The 14,762-nt window shown below is 39.4% G+C and overlaps 1 pseudogene; it reads left to right on the top strand.

Annotated features, from left to right (window-relative positions):
- Positions 1-445: 445 nt before the first annotated feature.
- On the top strand, positions 446-781 carry LOC103740744 (annotated as a pseudogene).
- Positions 782-14,762: the final 13,981 nt, after the last annotated feature.

The raw sequence follows: 14,762 nt of genomic DNA, 5'->3' as shown, positions 1-14,762 counted from the left end.
GTTCTATGCAGTAAATATTCTTCCCCTTTTCAACTAATTAAGTTCTTGGGAAAATATTAACACTGACTCCCTTAACTCTCTCACTCTTAATCCCTCTCCCAGCACCCACAGGTCTTCTCATCTTTAAAGAATGTGTATTTCCTGTGGTTACAGGTGTGATTCTCAGGGCCAAAGTCCTTGATAATTATTTTGAAAAGTCAGTTTATTTCCAAAAGCTCAAGTTGATAACAACAAGAAGCACTGAGTTCACTTTGGACATTTCCATTTTGAAAGAGTGGTAAGTTACTTCTAGACCTCCATCCTGGAATTTTACTGTTTCAAAAGTGCTTAGCCACAGCTCTTTCAGAGGAGGCCTACACTGTTCCATGTCTCTAGTGATCCCTGAGAACATTTTGTAAGCACAACCATTTCTAGCACATTTTGTAAGAACTCAACACCAACATCGATGGGTGACAGAAAGTGGCCTTTGCCCTCATTGCCAGTAAGGGTGTGGGGCGAATATACCCTCATGTGGTGTGAGAGGAAAGCAGACACTGACCTCACCAAGAGGGCTGAGGAACTCACCGTGGATGAGGTGGAAACTGTGATCACCATCATGCAGAATTGCCCCCAGTACAAGATCCCAGGCTTGTTCTTGAACAAACAGAATGATGTAAAGGATGGGAAACAGAGCCAGGTTCTGGCCAATGGTCTAGACAGCAAGTTCTGTGAGGATCTGGAGCAGTTAAAGAAGATGAGAGTCCATACAGGGCTGTACCACTTCTGGGGCCTTTGTGTCTGAGGTCAGCACACCAAGACCAGAGACCACCATGGTCATACTGTGAGTGTGTTTGAGAAGAAATAAATCTGTAGGCCTTTTCTGTTAATAGTTTATAATAGTTTATATACCTAAAAGAATACTTTGCCACAGTCCTCAGATAAATACATTTATGTCAAATTTAGAGTGAAAGAAGAAATGGGCAGATACATCTCAGTGTCAGAGGAAAGGTACCATTGCCTTTTAGAACTCAGGAAATGAAATGAGATGTCCATACCACAATAGCATCTGGGAACACAGAGGTCAGAAATCTCAAAATGGACTCTGTCACCCCAGCTCAAAGCAGGGCTGCTGCAGAAAAGCTTGGAGCCCACTGTGTGAACGAGGCATTCCAATTGATCTTTTTATTGAATTTTTTTTCATTCTCCTATAGTCTGTGAAGGAATCACCTCGAGACTATCACCAACAAAGGTTCCTAGTGACCCTACCATCTCCTCTCTTTTCCCCTCTGGTATGTATGCCCTTTACTTTCTTATTTTACCTAGTGATTATGAGTGTAATAGAAAGAGAACCAGTAAAGGACAAAATAATACATCAATCTAAAAATGACCTTCCAGCTGTTCCCAAATGGTTATACTTCTGTTTTTTTATATTAATTCTAATATTTATAAAAAGAATATCACATATTTGCTAAATGTTTTGAGTGATCACTCACTGTGTGACAAGGACAGGTGATCGTTTTTGATAGTGGTTGTCTGTGAGGAGTCTGATAGGAAATTCTTATTCTCACATTCCCCCTAGTCCTCTCCCAGATGCCTCGTGTCTGACTTCTCTCTTCCTCCTGCTCCCTCCTTCCTTACTTTGGACAATGTAAATGGAAACATTAGAAAATCTCCTTGGGGTGCATAATGAACAACACTGTCATTTGGTACCATTTAAATCAGACCAGTTTAAAATTAAAGCACTTATATAATGTGTGAGGTTTTACAAATAATGTGAAATTTTCTATTAATTTATGTACTTTCCCCTTTTGTTATCAGAGATGCATGCCCTTCTAATGACTCCTCATGCCATCAGCAATTGGCATGGAAAGGAAAAAAGATCTTAAAGAAACAGGGGTGGCTGGATTTCAGAAGTCTTCCTGAAGATTCCTGGCAAAGCTTTTTGAAAATGGCATCAGTTCTGACAATGGAAAGTCAATCTTCCTTGATTTTCAGCCTCAGAATTGAACCTATGCATGCTTCAGCTTTGACAAAAATTCCCGTTTCTTTCCTGTGAGGCCAGTTTCCACCCCCTGTAGTTCAAATTGCACCTCTTAGCTGATAATTCTGTCCTCAAGCTGGTGGCTTTTCAAGGGAATGATACTCATACACTAAGAGAGGTATAGTTTGAGTTTTTTTTTTCTGTCCTGCTTTTATTTTCTATTTGACTTAGTTGCATAGAGATTAAAAAACAAGTTATGATCAATAATTTGGGCCAATACCTATCCCCAAATATATAAAGTCATGCATCACTTAATAATGGGGCTATGTTCAGGAAATACATAGATGATTTCATCCTTGCTCAAACATCATAGTGTGGGACATACACATACCTACATGGCATGGGTCAATCACTTGATGTGGTCTTTTGAGTCAATCAAGGAACCCAGTGATTTATTCTAAAAATTAAAAAATATAATAAATGCATGAACCAGTTATTATCACTATTAAGAACAGCAAGCTGTATATAGTTGAATGTGTTCTATTGTATCTTCATGCAACTGCAGCACAAAAAGTTTGTTTGCACCAATAGCACATGCATATGCATTACACTGCACAACAGCAGTATAGGGGCCACAAAATCATAGGACAGTAGTACTTGTGTAACTCCATTTTAATTTTGTGGGACCATTATTGTACACATGGTGTCTCTGTCACAGAAATATTGTTAGGTAAGGTAGGATAGTGTGTATTTAATATATATTTCCTGAGCAGTTGGGATTCTCTTTCATGGTTCTCTGTGCACTGGGAGTTATATATAAGTTCTGTGAGAGCAGAAAATACATCTGCCTTATTCACCAGTAGACTCCAGCATGTAGCAAACACCTATTTAAGAGGAATTGCATACAGATTTATTGACCCATTGACAACTGATCTTCTTTAGTAGTTTGTCATTTACAACGTACTTACAGGTATTATACATTATCTTGGTTGTTGTCAGGGCCTATTGATATGTGCAGTGGGGACTTGCTCTTCATCTTATAGGAAGAAGTATCCAGGAGCTAAGAGTAGCTCACCCAGTTAAAAAGCAAGACCTCTTCTTCCTAGTTAGTGGTCACTGCACTCTCTGCCTCCCAGAAATAAACAGAGAGATAGGCTACGTGGGTCTAGCTCAAGTACAAGGTAGCATTCCCACATTATATGAGGGATACGGAAATGCTGAGCCCTGGTGCTGACACCAGAATTGCAGCTGGACTCTGGTAAAGCTCTCTACCAGGTACACCCAGTCATCGACTGGTGGTTTCTGCGTAGAACCTGGCCTTCAAATGTGATTTGTTTGATCTGTGCAGGTTAAAAACCTCAAAAGATTTCATATGCACCTGTAGATTTTCCCTTTTCTTCTAAAAACTTTTTGGAAAATAAGAAATCTGGACAGAGTGGGTTTGGATTCCCTCATGGCAACTAAGAAACAATCTGGACCAACCGTTCTTTAAACAGGCACTGTCCTCTCACTTCCTCATCTCACCCTCCTGTATTCTTACACCAGCTTCCTGTACATTCCTGACATCTCTCAGGCTGACTGGGGCCCCCGATGGACATCAGGAGAGGAGCCTTAGTGTCTCCAGTCTCCAGTATGCTTCAGCCATGATTCTTCAAGAGCATGCCTGACATTTTCCTTGTCTCAAGAGGAGGTAGAAAAATGGAAATGATCCCATTTGGACTTGACTGATGTCCAGACAGTCCAACATCTTCCTGATTCTAATAGTGCCCAAAGTATTTTTGAAAAGTTTAATAGGTAGTGGCCACATAAATTTATGGCTCTCAGTTGAGTCATTTTCTGGTCTTAAGGGATCAGAGAGTACTTTGGGCAGGGAATTACAGGGAAAACCAACTTTCTGGGGGTGTATGCTGTATTCTCTGGAGCCAGAAAGAAATTGTCCACAATGCCTTTTCTAATATTATGTCTTTAACAATTCCATGAAAATACTTGCCTTCAAGTTTCTAAATCATCTAAATATTAATTTACCCTCAATACCCATACTTTCTCCTGAGGAATCCAAATTATTTAAACTAGCTATAGTTCTTTGAAAATAAAACAATACAAGATAGTAGTATTACCCTGTCGTGAATTGAGTAAACTGAGGTGCAAAGGGACCAGGTGGTGCTGTTAGGATGACTCAGCAGGCTTGCCCACAAGCCTGGCGACCTGAGTTTAATCCTAGGACCCTTACTGTAGGAATGAACAGACTTCTGACACTTGTCCTCTGACCTCTACATGTGTGCCTTGTCACAGATGCAAAGGCACACACACACACACACACACACACACACACACTGTGAATAAATGATGACTGGTCTATCTTTTCAACAGTGCCAATGGACTTTGTTCCTTTTATCATACATCTTAGAGAGTTGGTACTACATAAATGTCTGTAAGTCAGTGCCAAGGCTTAGCACAGATCTGAGAAAATAAATGTATTGTTTATACACACTGTAAAAGTAAGGCATGAATGTTGCCAAAGACATAAATCTCTCTCTCTCTCTCTCTCTCTCACACACACACACACACACACACACACACACACATACACACACACGAGGAGAAAAAAATCCCCTAAAACATCACTCAGAGAGACAATTGTCAACATACACTGGCCTCCCAACAGTTTTTAAGATAAATGTATTAAGAACAGAACTACATACTCATGGTCATAATATATAAAGCATAGCTTTTGTCAACTTCTTTTATAAATCCTGGCAGTCTTTCCATATCCACACCATTATTTTAAAAGGTTATGATGTTTCTTTGTGTGCATTTTCATCCAGAACATAAGCAATCTTCTTCTGATGAACATTTGCTAACCAACTTTATTTTTGCTTATGTTTTGCAATGACAACATAATGTATCGGTGAATATATCTCAAAAGTTGTGTGAATATTTCCTGGAGGAAAAGAATCAGAAATAGATGCTTTGTGTTAAGCAGCATAAATATGAATGTGAAGTTTTTGGAGGATATTGTTCTATTCTTTCTAGAGCTTTGATGAATTTATGCTTCCATCAGCAGAGTATGAAAATGTGACAGACTTTTATATGAAGCTGCCCTTCTTTTCCTCCGTCTCTTCCCCCTTACCTTCATCTTCCTTGTGGTCTTCCTCCTCATTCTCTACCTCTCCTTCTCTTCCTCCTTCTCTTTTCAAAGATTTTTATTTAGTATTTTTAAAATTTTTATGTGTATGAGTATATTGTCTGCACTCATGTAAATATACTCATGCCATGCAATGCCTGTAGAGGTCAGAAGAGGGTGTCAGATTCCCCTGGAACTGGAGTTACGGATGATTGTTAGTTGCCATGTGGCTGTTGGGACTTGAACCCAGCTCTTCTGCAAGAGCAGCCAGTGCTCTTAACTTCTAAGCCATCTCTCCAGCCCCATCTTCCTCCTCTTCTTAATCTCTATCTTCCCCTTCTTTTTCCTTCTACACAGTTTGGGGGTAAAGATGCTAAAAAGAACCTTCATTCCAAGCTGTTACATCTTAAACTTTTAATTGCATCTATTCATATATTAACTGTCTCACAATCTTTGTTACTACTTATTTGAAATTTCACATTTCTAAATGAGGCTAAAACATCTGGTTTGCAAAGTTAGAAAAGCTGAAGGTCATCTTTTTACTATGAAGGGCTTTAGAGGACACTATTAGGAGTTAGGATTGTTGGCCCTGCACCCATCTTCCAGCTGATTTAAATATTGGCTCATAATGTCTCCCAGCTGCCAGACTCACCCTAGGTGGCATCAGAAGCTAAGCTGCCTCTTGGCCTGCCTCTCAGACATCAATCCTGCCCAGCCTCAAGAGGGGACCAACTGCAGTGCTACTGGGGCTTTTGTGCTCACAGGTCCTGGAAAGATCAGCCTGAAGCTATCAGCACCACTGCTTTTTGCTTCCCCTTCTTCACCCTGCTTCCCTTACGCTCAGAATAAATCTCTCAAACCAGAACCTACATCTCAGATTCTGCATCTAGAAAATGTAACCTAAAATAAATGTCTTCTACAAATAGAAAAATCGAGAAATGATTTCTTTTTTTCAAGCCATTTTATTTCTCAGTCAAAAGATATTGCTATAAACCGAGTAACAGGTAGAAGTGATTCATAATGGAGTCATGCCTGTCAGATGTATACCGACTTGCCATAGAAAAGAAAGAGTGCTTGTCTGGTGAGCAGGGAATGATGCAGGAGCCATTGTTTCACGGTTACTGTGCATGTTGGGTATTAGATTAAGTTGACAGTTTGGGAGGTATTTGTGAAGGAGATCAGTGTTTTTCAGAGATTTGTAAGTGATATTGTGTTTATTATGGTCTTTATTTTAGGAAAATCAAAACATATTGATGATGAATTTGAAGTCAATAGAATCTCATTTTGTGAGTGGTATAAATCTCTCTGTGAACCAAGAATGAGAGCTTTTCTTCCTTTTTTTTTTTTTTTTTTTTTGGCAGTCCACATTAGGGAATAAATTTGATGTCAGCAATGTTGAATACCTTTTTCAGGAAACATTTACTGCTTCATTTTATATAATGGTAGAGTTTGAGAGAAAAAAATGAAAGTAAATTAATCCTTAAGAATTACATGAATATTTGATAGGCATTTTATTGCCCTTTTAGATGTATAAATAAATAAGTTTAAATTTTCCTGTTTCAATTTCCAATATGGCGAAGGGCTAACCCAACTTAAGCAAAATCCTTTTAGAGTACTCTGTATTTATTGTGTTAAAGGATCAGCACAGCAAAATGTTGGATAATTCTTTTTGTTCATTGCTTCCTTTTTTGTGTATGTGCAGGAGTTCAAAAATCAAATAAAAAGGAAACAAGTTAAATGTGGTGTCCAAACCTCTCAACACTGCTTTTGAACTGAGATACAAATTTATGTATATAACCATTTCAAAAAAGCAGGCTCAACTGGGTACTATCGGGATGCTTGACACCACTATTGGAGTTTCTCCTCGAAATTCATGCTTTAAAAACCAATAGCCTGATGTGGTGGCACATGACCACAATCCCAGCACTCCTGAGGATTGTCTGAAGCTCAAGGACAACCCAGTCTACATAAAGAGACCCTGTTTCAAACCGAAACAACAACAACAAAAACCCTACCAACAAACAAAACAAAACAAGAATCAATGGAACATTTGCTGTCCAGTTCCTCTGTCATTGTCTTGAAGGTGGGGGTGGGCAGGGGGGACCAACAACAACAACAACAAAAAACTGGAATAAACAATTGAGGGGTTGAACTAGATACTGTAGCACTAAGTAGGGTATTTGGGTTTAATTACCTAAATTAACTATAAAAACCGTTCCTTGGGACTGGAGAGATGATTCAGCAGTTAAGATCACTGGCTGCTCTTGCAGAGGACCTGGGTTCCCATTTCCCACATGGCAACTAACAAACAACCGTCCATAACTCCAGCTCCCAGGATTCTGACCTCCTTGGGTATTACATGACATGGATGCACTTACATACATGCAGATGATACATTCATACCCATAAAATAAAAATAATAAATAAAATATTTTTTTTTAAAAATTCCTTAATTAGTGTTTGTTAGCAATCCCTCTAACTTCCTGTCCTCTACAATTATTTCTTCAGGTATGTATTTCTCACTGGTAAATGCTGGATGATGACATGGAGAGGGGTATGAATTATTTTAAATGTTTTTAATTCACAAATTTTTTAATGTTAAGCACATCGTGGGTTTGAAGATTCCCAGCCTCTCTTTGAAACTGCAGTGCTCTGTAAAGCTTTGGTGAGAGGCTGTCATATGACAACACTTCAGATCACTAACAACGCTTGGGAGATCTTGCCAGATGTTACTGATTTGGATTTCTGAGGTTCTATAGTATCCTGCATTTTTATTAATCTGCCACAATTAAGACCCCAGTCTTGACAGTCTGTGGTTTATTTTGGGAAAGAGGAATGGTAAACAATGATGGTGCATTTAGAGCTTTTGCGATTCAAACACTTCATGTTCATTCATGGCTGTGAGTTTTTGTCTCATTGTTTCTTATCAGCTGGGTTTCTGAATGCATCTAGGGACACTGCTTTCATCTAACAAGGAATCTAATTAGCTGCTTCTATTTTGGAGCACTTCTGTTACCTATCAGAGTTGTTTTCCATCCAGTCAGCTCAGGTTGCAGCAGGGTTTTGGTTTTTTTTTTTAAGTCGAAAGACAAAGTCATAAGGAAAGCTTTATGATCTAACCAAAACAATTCTTCATACTTACAGGGAATGAGTATGCTGATCTTAAGGTGTCAGAGGATCCAACCCTCCCCACCCCTTATTGTGAATGATCTGTTTTTGTCTTGAGAGGGATTGGAGTACAGACATATGGCTTAGGCCTACTGTGGTGTGGTGATCCCATTCTTAGGTAGCAACACAGCAGACCTTTGTGAAAGGAGTGCCCTGTGACTTCTTCCAGAGGACTTGGGGAATGTCAGAAACATTGGCTCTATTCAAAAGCTTCTGTCAGATGTTGCAGCTGCCAACAATAGAAGGACTGCTCTGATGAACAGAGGGGATGGAAGGATGCAGTGGTAGAAGGATGAGATGATGATGGAAGGGTGGAGTGATGGAAGGATGCTTAAACGATAGAATACAATTTAAGGCACTGGAATAACCAGGGAAGAATGAAGGCCAGAACATGGCCCAGTCCCCTCTAGGCAAAACTGCAAACGGAATCTTGTGGTTATGCCTTTTCCCTTTTTATTCTCCACTTTCATGGTCCCTTTCCTGTTCTGATGCCTCCCAGCCCCCCAACTGGGTTTTGGTTGGCAAAATGATATGGTAGGAGCCCTTTACTTACTAGTAAAAAATTGTGACCTTTTCCATATTTCAGGAATATTTGATTACATTTTTCTATATTAAAGGCATCCTGGAAAATCATATTTAGAGATTCCTGCTATATATGTTGTCTCATGTGAGAACCATCAGGCTGGGAGTTAAATGAAGTCTGGTGATCTATCATGTGAGCTATACCAAATTCAAACTCCTTTTCACCCAAGATGTAGCAACTAGGATATCTGGGGTGATGGTCGTCTGGGTTGGAGTCCGTGGGACCATACTGGCTGGCTCTCCAGCACCTGTGCTGGAGTCCATGTGACCCTGTATTGGTTCTCCAGCAGCTCTATTGTTATGCTGTCTTGGAAGGGATTTGGGTATGCTGTGAAGGTTTTCCGCATCATATACCTTATGATGATTTTTCAGAAGAGGTAAACACACATTCTAGGTTGCCAAAAGCTGGAGGCAGTCCATTCTGTTTTCCTTCTTTCTGAGTGTTAGGCATGCACTGTTTGTTTGATGTCTCAAGACTACAAATCGATGTGTTTTGGTGGTGGTGAGATATATGCTGACAGGGTTCCATTATTATTTCCCCTTAAATCCAACATTTATACAGCTGCAATACCCTTAAATCTCTATTAGAGGATAATAGACCCTCACAGAGAAGAAATACATACAGACAAAAGATATGGAGCCTGAGCTGAATCCCTGAAATGTGTACACTTAATGGCGTCTGCTACTCAAGCAAGCTGTCGGTTTCTTAGCAAGCCTGGGAAAGAAAGAAGGTAACAAGTTGCATGGCAGGAGATGAATCTTTGCTTTCTATTTCCCAGATCATAAAAGTGTAAACTGTAGCTCATCAAGCCAGTGTGAACAAAGTACGATAGAGCAGAAAAGTTCCTGTATCAGAATCAGAACGTATGGTTCTCATTATTCAACATCTTATTATCATTAGGAAAAAAGAATCTTGAAAAAGATATTTAATGCATCTGCTTTTCAGTTCTCCACCTGATAAGGACACTGATAGCTCTCTTCCTATCTTTCTCCTCCTTCTAATCCCTCCCACTGTAACAGTACACAAATCAAGAAGGTTGTCTGTAAAGCACTATGAAAAATACAAGCTACAATGCAGTGGAAGGGATTATTGCTTTTATTCTCATTAACATTATCAAAAGTTTTGTGAAGACTGAACTTACTGGGAGGAGAGATGGGTGTCTCTGTTCTCTGTCCTCTTTTACCTTGTCTGTATTAGCCTTCATTTGAGTCCTTTGTCCCCTGATCCCATTTTAAGTGAGGTACTGTGTTCTAAACCCTAGAGCCCTTCTAACACAGGATCTCGGTGATCAGCAGAAAAGCAGCTGAAGAATCATTTGACTCTGGCAACTGACCAGGACCAACTTGAAATCACTGGGGTAACCAAGAAATGCAAACGGTGCATTGGTGTGAGCTGGAGAGATGGCTCAGCAGTTAAGAGCACTATCTGCTCTTGCAGAGGACCCAGGTTTGGTCCCCAGCACCCACATGTTAGCTGAACAACTGTCTAGTTCCAGAGAATCTGACACCCTTTTCTGGCCTGTAGGCATTGCATGACATGGGTGTACTTACATGTAGGCAAAACACATACACATAAAATAAAAATAAATAAATAATGTTTTGGTGGACAGTATGAAGAATAAGTGTGGGTCTTGAAACACCTGTGAATTCTCATCTCTGATAGAAGGCTTTCTTAGCTCTCATGATCTGAATAACACCTAGAGCTCAGTTCAGAGTAGAAACTTCAGCTCTGCTTAAGAAAGATTCCGGTGTGCCTTAAACCTCAGTCTTGACTACATTTACATTTTTATAAATAATGATCTAAGCAAATTCATGCCAGGGTATAAATACTAAATCAACTTTTTGGTGACTAAAAACAAATCTGTGTACAAATCAAAGCAAGGAAAAGGTGAATTAACTTCCTGGAGTTAATTGCTTTTCTGTTTGGACTGATTCATCTAACTGTACTCTTTACAGAATAAATTTTAAACTATCTGAATAATATATCAACTTTAGTCAGCACCAACATCCATAAAAAGTAAACCAAATCCAACTCAGTTAAATGTGATTTACTAAATTCTACTTCATCTAAGAGACCTACCTACTTTGAGAAATTTCAAATGAATAGATTTGGTCTTATCTGGTAGTCAGCAATGGTTTGTTCTTAATGACATCATGTAAGGGCCAGATTGTTTGAAGGAGAGTACGATAATCCAGGGTGGAAAATTCATGGAATAAAAACTCTATTTATGACATGTTTCTTGACCTTTATGAGAGTCTGAGAACTATTTTATTATGGCAATTTTAGCTGTCTCTACTGATTTCTACCAACAATGTCTTGACTCCTTGTGTGTCTTGTTATTTTTACTATATACTGGTCCAGGACTCACATGAGGCAATTGAGACTCCGAAAGCAAGTATTCCCTCTCAGGGCTAGACAAAGGCAGTTGAGACAGATTCTCTCTCGGGATTGTGCAAGTTTTCAGGAAGCACAGTTTCAGTGTTGTGTGTAAGTTGCTTTAAGAAGAGACTCTAAGTGAATGCCAATGTTGCAATGAAATCTATGCCTAGGTACTCACCTCACTGGAATTATTACTAATTATTCTTAGAAAATATTTTTATCTAGTCTTGGATGCCTTGGACAAAAGTACCTCCTGCTAGAGTTGAAGTCAGTGACTATGGCCCAAGGGCCATATCATACTTTAGTTTTAAAATATGACCTACTGGCTAAAAAATGTTTGATATATTTAAATATTTTCATCTATTTTTATTGTGGGTATGGGTGTTTTGCCTGAATGTATGTAAGTATGCCACATGTGTGCAATGTTCACAGAAGCTGGAGGAGGGCACCAGAGCTCCCATATCATACTTTAGTTTTAAAATATGACCTACTGGCTAAAAATGTTTGATATATTTAAATATTTTCATCTATTTTTATTGTGGGTATGGGTGTTTTGCCTGAATGTATGTAAGTATGCCACATGTGTGCAATGTTCACAGAAGCTGGAGGAGGGCACCAGAGCTCCTGGAACTGGAATTATGGATGGTTGTTAGCTGCTGTGTAGGTACTGGGAACTGAACCCAGGTCCTCTGTAGAGCAGCCAGTGTTCTTAACTGCTGAGCCATCGCTCCAGTTCAGGTTGATATATTTAAAGGGCTGTTTAAGTAAAAATAAGTAAGATTATTCTACAGAGAGTCCATGTGACCCACAAAGCCTACATACATTTATTCTCTGACCATATACCAAAAACTTTGTAAACCCCTTCCAGGGACTTTGCAACAACATACCTGAGTCCTTCTTTAAAAATGTTATTGTTTTTGTTTTATGTGTATGAGTGTATTGCCTGGATGTATGTAAGTTTACCCATATGGTTATAATGTTTGTAGAGGTCAGAAGAGGACAGTGGATCCCCAGAACTGGACTTACTGCCATGTGGTTGCCGTGACCTGAACCTGGGTCCTCTAAAAGAGCAGCCAGTGCTCTTAACTACTGAGCCATCTCTCCATCCCTGCTTCTCAAAACTTAAACTATGTTCATGAGACATTATTAATAAATAAGGGGGAGAATAGTGTAGGTTATTAAGCAGTCAATATGAACACAAGATTTAATAAAGTGTCCTTTGCACATCTCAGATTTAAAACACTACTCTCTAGGGTGTAAATTTTTATACATTAAGTAAACCTCCCTGTGATTTATTGGTCAGGGAAGCTTCAGTGGCACCCAAAACAACACAGCCATTGCCATTGATCTTGGTTACCCGCTATAACTCGATGGTAAGACTCTATTGCTAGAGGTACCACTCACTTTGGATGCAGGACATAGAGAAATAAACTTCAAAAGGACTCAGAAAATCTCTCACTGATGGTAGCTTACACAGTTCCAGAAGCTGCAATGCAGGCTGCTGGGGGAGAAAAGCATCCATGATATTACCCAGCACTGGATCCAGCATGCAGCAATACCAACCTGCCTGGAAAAATGTGCCTGCTGGTACAAGAGTGGCATGATGGTTATGAGGGTAACCAACTGCTTTCTGATTGGCTATGAGACCTTCTTCCACAGGAAGGGCTTCATGTCTGGTACTATAAACATAGTTAAAAGCTGATGACTGGGAAGATGATAGGCCCTAGGGAAGAACCTACTGTTGTTTTTTTGCCTAATGATCATGTTAGCAAACTGCATTCTAAATAGTAATGTTTATACCCATAGATTTGTGCTGCTTTCAACTTTGATCAGAGAAGTTTATTTTTGAAGTGGGTAGTAGTTAATGCAAACTCATAACTGGTCAAAGTGCTAAGTATAAATAATATCCAGTGCTCAGTTGTGGATGGGTCATCTGTTTACATTTCCCACCATCCAAAGCTCAGGGAACCTCATGGAAAGAATGTAATGAAAGAAAGAACATAAAAATGGTATATGAGGAGGAGAACTATGGAATGTTGACTTCTGGACATGGCTATTGAATGCATCAATTCACAGCAGCTGAGGTTATCCACATAATCAAGACAGTCAAGATTCTAGCATGGATGGGGGAGTGGCCCTGAGGACCCACTTCTAATGGAGGAGATGTTGGCAATTGATGACAGCTAAGGGAAGGGGAATCACTCTCTGTGATTGTGATCACAGAGATTGATGGTACCCCTGTGGATGGTCACACATTCACGTGCCTGTAATCATCACTAACTACACTCAGAGTTATTAATAAAGAAAAAAGAGGACATGAATTTGGGAGGGATGGGATGGGGGATCCTAGAAGGATTTGGAGGGAGGGTGGTGGATAGGTATGATTGATATATACTGTAGGCATGCATGTAACTTTCAAAGACTAAAAATTATTAAAAGCAAAACCTAAGAACTAAGATTGATAAAGTTGTTATAAAGAGTACTTACATTGTTCACAGAGTCACTCAACAGATATTTGCTTAATACCTCTGATGAATGTATAATCTGACTCATTTCTTTTAGGTGCTTTTTCAAAAAAATATTTTATTTTTAATTATGTGTATATCTATTTGGGGGGTTGTGCACATGCCTCTGGGTGTCCACAGAGGCCAGAGGCATGAGATTCCTGGAACTGGAGTTCCAGGTAGGTGGTCACCAGATAGGTGTGCTAGCTGACACGGGTGAAGGGAACTGAACTCATGTCCTCTGAATGAGTAGTACGTGCTCCTAACTACTAAGCCACCTCTCCAGCCCTTTTGGGGCCTTTTTAAAAGCTAGTTTCCTGGGCCATTCAGAAGAAGAAAAGAGGTGAGAAACTATCAAAAGTTTTCATATTGAACTCTGAAACTAATACAGGAAGACTGTAGGATAATACTTCAAGATATATAGAGAGCTGAGGACTTTATGAATAGGAAGTCAGGAGTTCAGGCAATAAGGCTAACAACTGATAGATGGAGCTCATGAAATTAAAAAGCTTCGTTATAGCACAGGAAACACTTAACTGAGTGATGAGACACCTACAGAATGGAAGAAAATCCTTGCCAGCTACACATCTGACAGAGGAGTAGTATGTAGAATAAACAAAGAATCCAAAATACTTAACAAGAAATCAAACAACCTAATTGATAAATAGGCTAATGAAATGGATAGTTCTCAAATGAATTACAAATAACCAATAATCACTTTAAAAAGTATTGCCTTTAATCCCAGTACTTGGGAGGCAGAGGCAGGCAGATCTTTGTGAGTTCAAGGTCAGTCTGGTCTACATAGTGAGTTCAGGTCAGCTGGGGCTACAGGGAGACACTTTCTCAAAAAGACAAAAAAAAAAAGTGTTCAATATCTCAATATTGGAGCTGGCTCAGCAGTGAAGGTACTTGCTGCCAAGCCTGACAAATTGAGTTCAATACCCAGAACTCACATGGTGGAAGGAGAGAACCGACTTCCACAAGTTGTCCTCTGAACTTTACACATGCACTCTGGAAAATGTACCAACACACTAAATAAATAAA

Source organism: Nannospalax galili, unplaced genomic scaffold (genome assembly GCF_000622305.1).
Source record: "Nannospalax galili isolate Female #2095 unplaced genomic scaffold, S.galili_v1.0 scaffold261, whole genome shotgun sequence".
In the NCBI taxonomy this organism is placed as follows: domain Eukaryota; kingdom Metazoa; phylum Chordata; class Mammalia; order Rodentia; family Spalacidae; genus Nannospalax; species Nannospalax galili.
This window is presented reverse-complemented; position numbering and strand designations above follow the sequence as displayed.